Consider the following 9,756-nt stretch of genomic DNA (forward strand, 5'->3'; position numbering starts at 1 on the left):
CTTTCCACTTTTCACTTTCTAGGACATTCTGAGCTGAGGTGGAGTGTGAATGCACGTGTGACCTCATCTGACCACTGAGGTGGAGAAGGCTCAGGATATAATGCTGAGTGGTCAACAGAGTCTGTGATTTACATTTTGACCATCACATGTGAGCATAAGAGATACCTTTTTTTAAAGTATGCATGAAACTTTTATTTTTATTGAAAGTCCAAACTAATGAACTGGCAATTATTAGAGCTCAGCAAGTTTTCCAGGCAAAAAGGACCTACATAAATAATTATCAGTAGCCTTTCTTGACAAATATCATGATATCACTTACATGTGGAATCTAAAAAAATGATGCAAATGAACTTTTTTACAAAGTAAAAACAGACTCACAGATATAGAAAACAAGCTTGTGATTACCAGGGAGGAGAGCAATGGGGGAGGGATAAAGTGAGAATTTGGGTTTAACAAGCACACACTGCTGTATGTAAAACAGATCACTCACCTACTGTAGACCACAGGGAACTATATACAGTACCTTGTAGAAACCTATAATGGAAAAGAATGTGAAAATGTGTATCTACATATATGTATAGCTGCATTATTTTGCTGTGTACCTGAATCATTGTAAATCAACTATGAAGTGTGAAGTGAAAGTTGCTCAGTCATGTCCGACTCTTTTTGACCCCACGGACTGTAGGCCACCAGGCTCCTCTGTCCATGGGATTCTCTAGGCAAGAATTCTGGAGTGGGTTGCCATGCCCTCCTCCAGGGAATCTTCCCAACCCAGGGATCTAACCCAGGTCTCCCGCATTGCAGGTGGATTCTTTACTGTGGTTCAATAAAAAATAGTCAAAAAGCCTTTTTTATATCAGTAGCCTTTCTCTACATGAGCAGTAATCAATAGAACAATGAAAGAGAAAACTGAAGGGCCAGTGAGGGACTGAATGAGTGGAAGGGAGGTCTCACATCTCATCGATTAGTATAGGCTTAGAAGTGTGTGCCTGTGTGTGAAGGTGAAAGTGAAGTCGCTCAGTCGGGTCCGACTCTTTGCGACCCCGTGGACTCTATAGCCCACCAGGCTCCTCCGTCCACGGGATTCTCCAGGCAAGAGTACTGGAGTGGGTTGCCATGTCCTTATTAGTGTTTTCAAAATTACAGAAACCTATTTCAATTCCCTTTCTGTCAAGAGTAGAAGGATATTACATCTCAGAAACATATATATTAAAATTTTGAAACGTATTTTTCTTTACAGGGTCTCTCCTTCACCAAAGCATTTAGAGGGTTTCTGTATTCCAGAAACCTGGGGATATCTTTTGCGGTCAGGTTATCATGACCACCCCTGTGATCAGGTATCAGACAAGGGCAATAATAGCACCAACTATTGTGAGAAGTTTGGGAGTTGGTTTTTTCTTTTCCTGGGTTGCTTAGACTTTTAGGGTACAGAATCTTGGGGTATATTGTTTGATGACCCCAGTATCATGAGCTGCATGAAGTATCACCATTTTCCAGGGTATTGCAGTGGGTTATAGGTTTCTCCCACTTGAGTAGCTTATAACAGCTATGTTTCTTATATTAACTCACCCCAGTGGAACAGCATAAAAAGTGTATGAATTTTGATCCTGAATTTTAAATACATGCAATAAATGTCTAGATAAAAAATTCAGGAAGGATATTAATAGTACCAAGATATCTGGAAGGATATTAATTTTTTATCACTCTGTTCTTTAGTATTATCCACATACTTATTGGCCCTTTAAAAAAAACAAATAAGAGAAGGACCCATCGTTAGTATTTCAACCGGAAACCAGTGTTTTCACAGGTTAATGCACTCACGGCAGACACCTGGGGTCAGGTACATTATTTTCCGTGTTCCTCTCTCTGTTTGAAATATTTTTAAATTAAAATTTAGGAAGCTTAATAGAAAATGGAAAACAAATGCTTTCTAAAAGCTTGACACTCAAGATGCATGAGTGTTCTGTATGTTTTCTACGGAACATCTTTAGCCTCCACGTCCATCTCAGGAGGTGGGTTTAGAGAAGTCACATAAGTTCTTTAAATTCCCAGCACAGAGAAGGAAGGTGTGAACCCACGAAGCCCACTGCCAGAGCTTCTGTGCTAAGTAACTACGTCTTGGTGCCTTTGCCCCATCTATAACGGTACCTGTTGGAATGGTGTGATTACAGGGCTTTAAATGTTTTCATTAGGCTTCCCTGGTGGCTCAGTGGTAAAGAATCTGCCTGCTTGGGTAGGAGATGCTGCTTCCATCCCTGGGTCAGGAAGGTCCCCTGTAGAAGGAAATGGCAACCTTCTCCAGTATTCTTGCCTGAGAAATCCCATGGGAAGAGCAGCTTGGCGGGCCACAGTCCGTGGGGTCGCAGAGTCGGACATGACTTAGTGACTAAACAACAAGCACAAAAATGTCTTCATTTATGGTTTTTGGACACTGTTCAGATTTTCTGTCCTGAATCGTGTTATTTGTGATCAGCTGACATCAAGCAGTCCAGAAGAGTGCTTAAGAGCAGTGTCTGGAGGTGTCTTGACAAGCTCCCCGAGTTCCAGTCTCAGCTTCCCCCCTTACTGCCCGTGTGACCACGGGCGGTATTTCGCCTCTCCGAGCACTGTTCCCTCACTGGTAGAGCAGAGTAATATAGTATCGACCTCATAGAATTGCTGTGAGGGCTCAGTGGGTTAAATTTGGATAAAACTAATATGGTGTGCGAGGTACTTTGTAAGCACTTTATATACGGATTATTTTTTTCATTTTAATTTAGTGTTTATTGGAGTTTAGTTGCTTTACATTGCCGTGTCAGTTCGTGCTGTACAGCAAAGTGAATCAGCCATACGTATAGGTGCATCCCCGCTGTGCTGGGTTTCCTTCCCGTCGAGGTCACCGCGGAGCAATGAGTGGAGTTCCCTGGGCTCTACAATAGGATCTCGTCAGTTACGTGTTTTATACCCAGCAGTGTGTGTGTGTGAACCCCAATCTTCCAATTCATTCCCCCTACCCCTTATCCCCGCTGGGGTCCGTGTGTTTGCTCCCTATGTCTGTGTCTCTATTTTTGCTTTATGAAGACAGATTGTTAATATTAGTTGAGTCAAAGAGCAGGCAGGGTTCTAGAAATTCACATAATCACTAATTTCACTCATGCCCCATGAATGAGATTGTTCAGAAGGTGTCCCCTTGGGTTGTTGAGAACGTCTCAGGGCGTGGAAATATCTCTCCTATCCCCCCGATGGTTGGAGCTGCCAGATGAGACACAGTCTGAGTGGGGAGGAACTGAGAAAGCTAACTTTTCAGGGGCCATTTCCTGAAGATTTCTCTCCTCTGGGGCTCAGAGAAGCCTAATTAGAAGCTTGGGGCTTGATTAGAGATGCTGAATCAGTGGCGAATTCCCACACCCCGGTTTTCTAATTGCCTTCCTGGAGCACCCAGAACAGGACAGACATCTAGGCACCTACCAATGGGTGCTTCTGTGGATGTCGCGGCTTATGAGCTGCAGGCACTCAAGATGTTTATTCCTCTTGTCTCCAAAAGCCACGTTCAGACCTCACGTCACATTCTGCTCCCATCCAGCCTCATCTTCTAGGAAAGGAACTCTTGGTCCTGCAGAAGGTAAGCATGGCCAAATTAGATCAGAGAGGAAATGAACCACAGTCCAGATTCAAAACATACTCGACGAGGTTGAATCTTCGTTTCCTCTCATCGAAAATTGGATCATCTCTCTTTTCTTTGGAGAGCAGGGTCAGAGCCAGTGTGGTTTGTGTGGAGCACAATGTGTTGGGAGCTGGTAGTGTTTCTTCTCTCTTGCAGGGATGCGAGACACTTAGCATCTCTGGGTCTCAGTCCCCTCATCTGTGTCATGGGACTGATAATGCATCTCCTACCTCCTCCAAGTGACTGCTTTTAGAATCAGAGACAAGGTAGGTGAGACCATATGAAAGACTAGGGAGGCTATTTCAGTTAAGGGGTTATATTGAGAAAAGGGAAAGAGCAAGAAGCATCTCTAATTGAATATCTAAGAAACTTGTAAAACTCCGGTAGGTATTTGGAATGTGATGGTACTGACATTATAAGGAGAGCTGGAAATGATAGGAAGGCTCTAAAACAGAATGAGCTCCTTTGTGGGAGAATAATGTCCCCATCGTGGGAATTGTTCCAGCTCCATAAAGACTGCTTGGAAAGGGTCACCATTAGCTCAAAGGTCAGCCATCAGAGATGCCCTGTGTGGGATTTCTGCTGTGGGCCAGAGGGAAATCTCAGATCCTTTCAGACTGGAGTCCATGAAGTTATTTCCTGTGAGTGCTCACCGTGCTTAGTCACTCAGTCCTGTCTGACTCTTTGTGACCCCTTGGACTGTAGCCCTCAGGGCTCCTCTGTCCATGGAATTCTCCAGGCAAGAACAGTGCAGTGGGTAGCCATTCCCTTCTCCAGGGGATCTTCCTAACCTAAAGCGTAGAGAATTAAGGTCTTTCTTTTAGGACTGATCAACTGGGTCCTGATTTGGGAGAAGCTCTAAGGAGGTTGAAAGCGAAAGTGTTAGTTTCTCAGTCACGTCCAACTCTTTGTGACTCCATGGACTGAAGCCCACCAGGCTCCTCTGTCCATGGAATTCTCCAGGCAAGAATACTGCAGTGGGTAGCCATTCCCTTCTCCAGGGGATCTTCCTGACCCAGGGATTGAACCTGGGGTCTCCTGCATTGCAGGCAGATTCTTTACCATCTGAACCCCCAGAGAAGCCCTAAGGAGATTAGAGGGTGAAAAACTCCACCCAGGACTAAAGAGACCTGCTCACACTTTGCGGGACTGGTCCTATCCAGGTGTTCCCCATCATCAGAACTCCTCTCCCCTCCCATCGCCCTTTGCGGGGGTCGGCTCATTTATTCTCATCACTCTCCAAGAGGCAGAGGGCTTGAGTTGCTCTGGGACACAGAAAAGCTAAGATTTGGAAAAGGAGGTGCAGTCCAGACAGTAGAAAGGGTGTCTCGCCAGGCTGTAGGAGACCTGCCACTCCCAGCATTTTCCACTGGTGTTCGCTTCTTGGCAAGACCCCCCTCATCTCCGGACCTCTTTTCCTCATCTCTGCTCCATCTGTCTGAAGTCCAAAGGGCAGAGCCGTGACTGTCAGAGACTCCTGTAATTTCCAAGAGTCTCCTGCACTCTCTTCCCGGGGAGCAGAAGAGACAGAGGCAGCAGGCAGTGAGGAAGTGTGAGAGACTTGAGGTCAGTGTGTGGAGTGAATGTATGTGGCGTTCTAGAAGTTGATTGTGGGATCACAGAGTGAGGGAGAACTCAAGATTTCCACTTTCCAGGTCTCCCACCTATGCCCCCCAAGCTCCCACCTTCAGGTGGGGGCGCCTGTGTCCCTATGACCGCCGTGCTGAGGGGCTGGGAGGTGAGGTGGAGGGGTTTGCAGGTCTGGCTGCTTTTCTTCCTAGCTGTGTGGCCTTTGCACAAGTCTGGTGACCTCTCCAAATGCCAATTGCCTTACCTCGAAATGGGCTATGTGAAGATCAGATGGGATCGTGGGAGGACAGGATTTTAAAGTGAGGGATCACGAGAGTCCTCTGTCATCTGGGGAAGGGGGATTCACGCCTTCCATGGCTTGCAGCAGAACCCGTCTTTGGGAACGCATGCCTTTTCTTTGCATCCTCGAGCACTCCTGTGACTTGGGGTTATTCCTGTCCTTATACACGACACAACTGAAGTTCAGATAATTTACATGACTGCCTGGGACTTGACCCCAGCGTGCTAGAACTTCCGAGCATTCTAATTCCACGACACCATGCTGGTTCTGCCCTATTTTTCGGTGAGTCTTGCTGGAGATTACTTTCCTATGTATAAGTTTAAATTCAACTAGAAAATGGCCAACTAAAGTTTTCTTCCAAACAAATTTCTGAGAAGGGGAGCTCTGAAATAGTCTCTTTTTCATCTCTAGATTGAGCTACTTTTTACCTGAATACAGAGTGTTGATGCGAGAAGCAGTTATGTTTCCTTTTCTCCCACCACTTAGACATCCTTAAGGCCCAAGTCCGCCCTGACACCTTGAGTGGCAAATGGTCTTGCACCTCATTCCTTTATTCCTTTTTCCTATGACGTTACCACAAGTAGATATGTCAGCTGTATTCTAGGGCCCAGGGAAGATCATTATCATCTAATATTTGTTTAGTTCTGTATATTCATCACTGCAACCCCAGTAGACAGCATTCTGCTTAGCATAGAATACAAAGGAAGATCCTTTAGAAACCTTAGTCGCATATTTCCAGCTGAGAGCAATGGCTGCATAAATTTAGGCACATTGTAGAACCTTTTTATCTTACTGTTTTAAAATAACTTTGACCCTGACTTGGAGGATCTAAGTGGTTTAGTTTTGCTGAGCTATATAAGTACTCTTCAGATCCGTGGCTCTATATTTTCCACAGTGTGAGCTATTATAAAGCTGACATCTGGGCCCTGCTAACAATCCCTTCCAAGTGCAGACTTATTACTTTGAGAATCATCTTCCCATATATTTTCTCGATTAGCCCATAGTAGCCTCTTGGCTCCTAGTCCAGTATATTAAACACCAAAATCTGCTGGGCTTCTTCACTTCAGAAACCCTTGTTAGTGTTCTGAGGTTTAGTGGTGGTCTTGGAGAGGTTAATAATCCCAGAGAGCAGTCAGTCTGGAGGTCTTTCTCCATGAGCTCTGGGGTGTGTGAGTTAGATGACCTGGATGTCTTGTTGCTGTTGTTGTTCAGTAGCTAGGTCATGTCTGACTCTTCTGCGACCCCATGGACTGTAGCAGCCAAGTTCCTCTGCCCTTGGGATTTCTTGGGCAAGAATACCGGAGTAGGTTGCCATTTCCTTGTCCAGGGATACTTCTCCATGGGATACGGGCGTGGGTTGCCATTTCCTTCTCCAGGGGATCCCCCCCTCCCAGGGTGTCTCTAGCATTGGCAGGCAGATCCTCTTACCACTGAGCCACTAGGGAAGCCCAGGTGTGTTGGCCAATATGAAAATGAAGCTGTGAGTCTTGAGCAGACATGACTTACGTGGGGGAAAGATAACCTAGAGTTCGTGGTCCCCCAGGAAGTGTCTGGAAGTGAGATATTTCTGTGCCCAGCAGCAAATAGGTAACAGATCACTGAGAATGGGCAGTGCTGATGTGGCTCAGCACCAAGGAGCGTGGTGGGTTCACGATGACGTTGAGGATTCCTTTTCTTACTGTGCGTCCTCAAAACCCAGCAATTTCAGCTATTTTGTGGGCTCCAAAAACAGGAAGCTGCTCTTTCAGTGTTCCACGCATATTTCCCCAGCAGCTTAGTTCATCTAAACTGCCTGGGACCAAATACTTTCCTCTGAGTCTGCAGCGATCCAGGGTTCTTCTCCCTGCCTAGAGATTTTGTGCAGCTGCTGTTGGTTTTCTCCAACCATAACATTAGGAAATCAATCGGCTACTCTATCTGGAATTATCAATCATTTTGGACCAGCTCAGGAGTTCAGACAAGGCATCACAAGGAGAGGTGGAACTCGTCTTGGAGAGAACAAACTTTCTAGCTCCTCTGAAGGTCAGCAAACACTTGCCAACCTGAGTTTTCTCTAACATTTTCCTCTGTCCATTGAAAAGTAGATGTACCTGATGCTCAGAAGGATCATACTGAAGTGATAGGTACACACTGCTATCTTCAAAATGGGTAAACAAAGTGACCTTGTGTGTGACACAGGGAGCTCTGGTGATATTATGTAACAACCTAAATGGGAAAAGAATTAGAAGAAGAATAGGTACATGTGTATGTATAGCTGACTCACTGTGCTGTACATGTGAAACCCACACAACATTGCTAATCCGCTGTACTCCAGTATAAAATAAAAAGGTGAAAAAAAGAAGCACGCACACAGACAGAGTATGTTAGGGATTAGGAGACCCTCCATGCTTTTCACAGTTTCAAGATGCAGTCCTAGGTCACTACCCTTGAATTTGGGTTTATGAAGACGTCAGGAACCGACTGCAGTAGCACAGACCTGGAGCCCTCCCCGAGCTGTCCATTTGCTCCCCTGCCCGTCTGCCTTTCTTCATCATCCTTGTTGGGTCTGATTTAGACTGAACCACTGTGCGTGCACTGTCTTTCCAGAATCCATTTGGCCAAGGCCTCTGGCGGCACTGCTGCTGGTCTGATGGCTGCGTGTTCGGATGATCTTGGCTTCTGGCAAACAGGCGATTTTATTTTGTATTTATTTATTCATCAATATCTCTTTCCAGAAGAGATTTAAAGTGGCTTATAAAAATGTATAACATGTAGCAAGATAATAAATAAAGAATGAGGAATGAGACTTGGGCAAAGCAGAAGAGCAGGGAAGAACTGGTGAGGAGGAAGGAGCAAGACTGGCCACATGGCCGCTCCCGCCACTTAGACCTGTGCTCCTGGTGGCGGCACGTCCTTGACTGAAGTTTAATTCTGGTGGTGGTCCTGGGCACGTGGTCTGCCTTACATCCCTGCAGACAAGGTGGGGCCAGTAAAGATGATACCACAAAGAGGAGAATGTGTGCAGTGTTCTCAGAGTTGTAGTCACTTTCCAAAATTTTTATTTAATTTGTGTTTCTCTCCTCTTTGCCCAAATGTAGAGAGTAACGCTTGTAAAGCCAGTAGAAAGTTCTGGTTGTGGTGAAAAGGTGCTCACTAGATGGTAACTCATTACCATGCTTGTGAGCTGCTGGCAGCATGACCTTTTTTTTTTTTTAATTTTATTTTTAAACTTTACACTACTGTATTGGTTTTGCCAAATATCTAAGTGAATCCGCCACAGGTATACATGTGTTCCCCATCCTGAACTCTCCTCCCTCCTCCCTCCCCATACCATCCCTCTGGGTCGTCCCAGTGCACCAGCCCCAAGCATCCAGTATCGTGCATCGAACCTGGACTGGCGACTCGTTCCATATATGATATTATACGTATTTCAATGCCATTTTCCCAAATCATCCCACCCTCTCCCTCTCCCACAGAGTCCAAAAGACTGTTCTATACATCAGTGTCTCTTTTGCTGTCTTGTATACAGGGTTATTGTTACCATCTTTCTAAATTCCATATATATGCGTTAATATACTGTACTGGTGTTTTTCTCTCTGGCTTACTTCACTCTGTATAATAGGCTCCAGTTTCATCCACCTCATTAGAACTGATTCAAATGTATTCTTTTTAATGGCTGAGTAATACTCCATTGTGTATATGTACCACTGCTTTCTTATCCATTCATCTGCTGATGGACATCTAGGTTGCTTCCATGTCCTGGCTATTATAAACAGTGCTGCGATGAACATTGGGGTACACGTGTCTCTTTCCCTTCTGGTTTCCTCAGTGTGTATGCCCAGCAGTGGGATTGCTGGATCATAAGGCAGTTCTATTTCCAGTTTTTTAAGGAATCTCCACACTGTTCTCCATAGTGGCTGTACTAGTTTGCATTCCCACCAACACTGTAAGAGGGTTCCCTTTTCTCCACACCCTCTCCAGCATTTATTGCCTGTAGACTTTTGGATCACAGCCATTCTGACTGGCATGAAATGGTACCTCATAGTGGTTTTGGTTTGCATTTCTCTGATAATGAGTGATGTTGAGCATCTTTTCATGTGTTTGTTGGCCATCTGTATGTCTTCTTTGGAAAAATGTCTATTTAGTTCTTTGGCCCATTTTTTGATTGGGTCATTTATTTTTCTGGAATTGAGCTGTAGGAGTTGCTTGTATATTTTTGAGATTAGTTGTTTGTCAGTTGGCAGCGTGACCTTGAAGTCCAGCG

The sequence above is a fragment of the Bos taurus genome, chromosome 15, assembly GCF_002263795.3.
Source record: "Bos taurus isolate L1 Dominette 01449 registration number 42190680 breed Hereford chromosome 15, ARS-UCD2.0, whole genome shotgun sequence".
NCBI classification, from domain to species: domain Eukaryota; kingdom Metazoa; phylum Chordata; class Mammalia; order Artiodactyla; family Bovidae; genus Bos; species Bos taurus.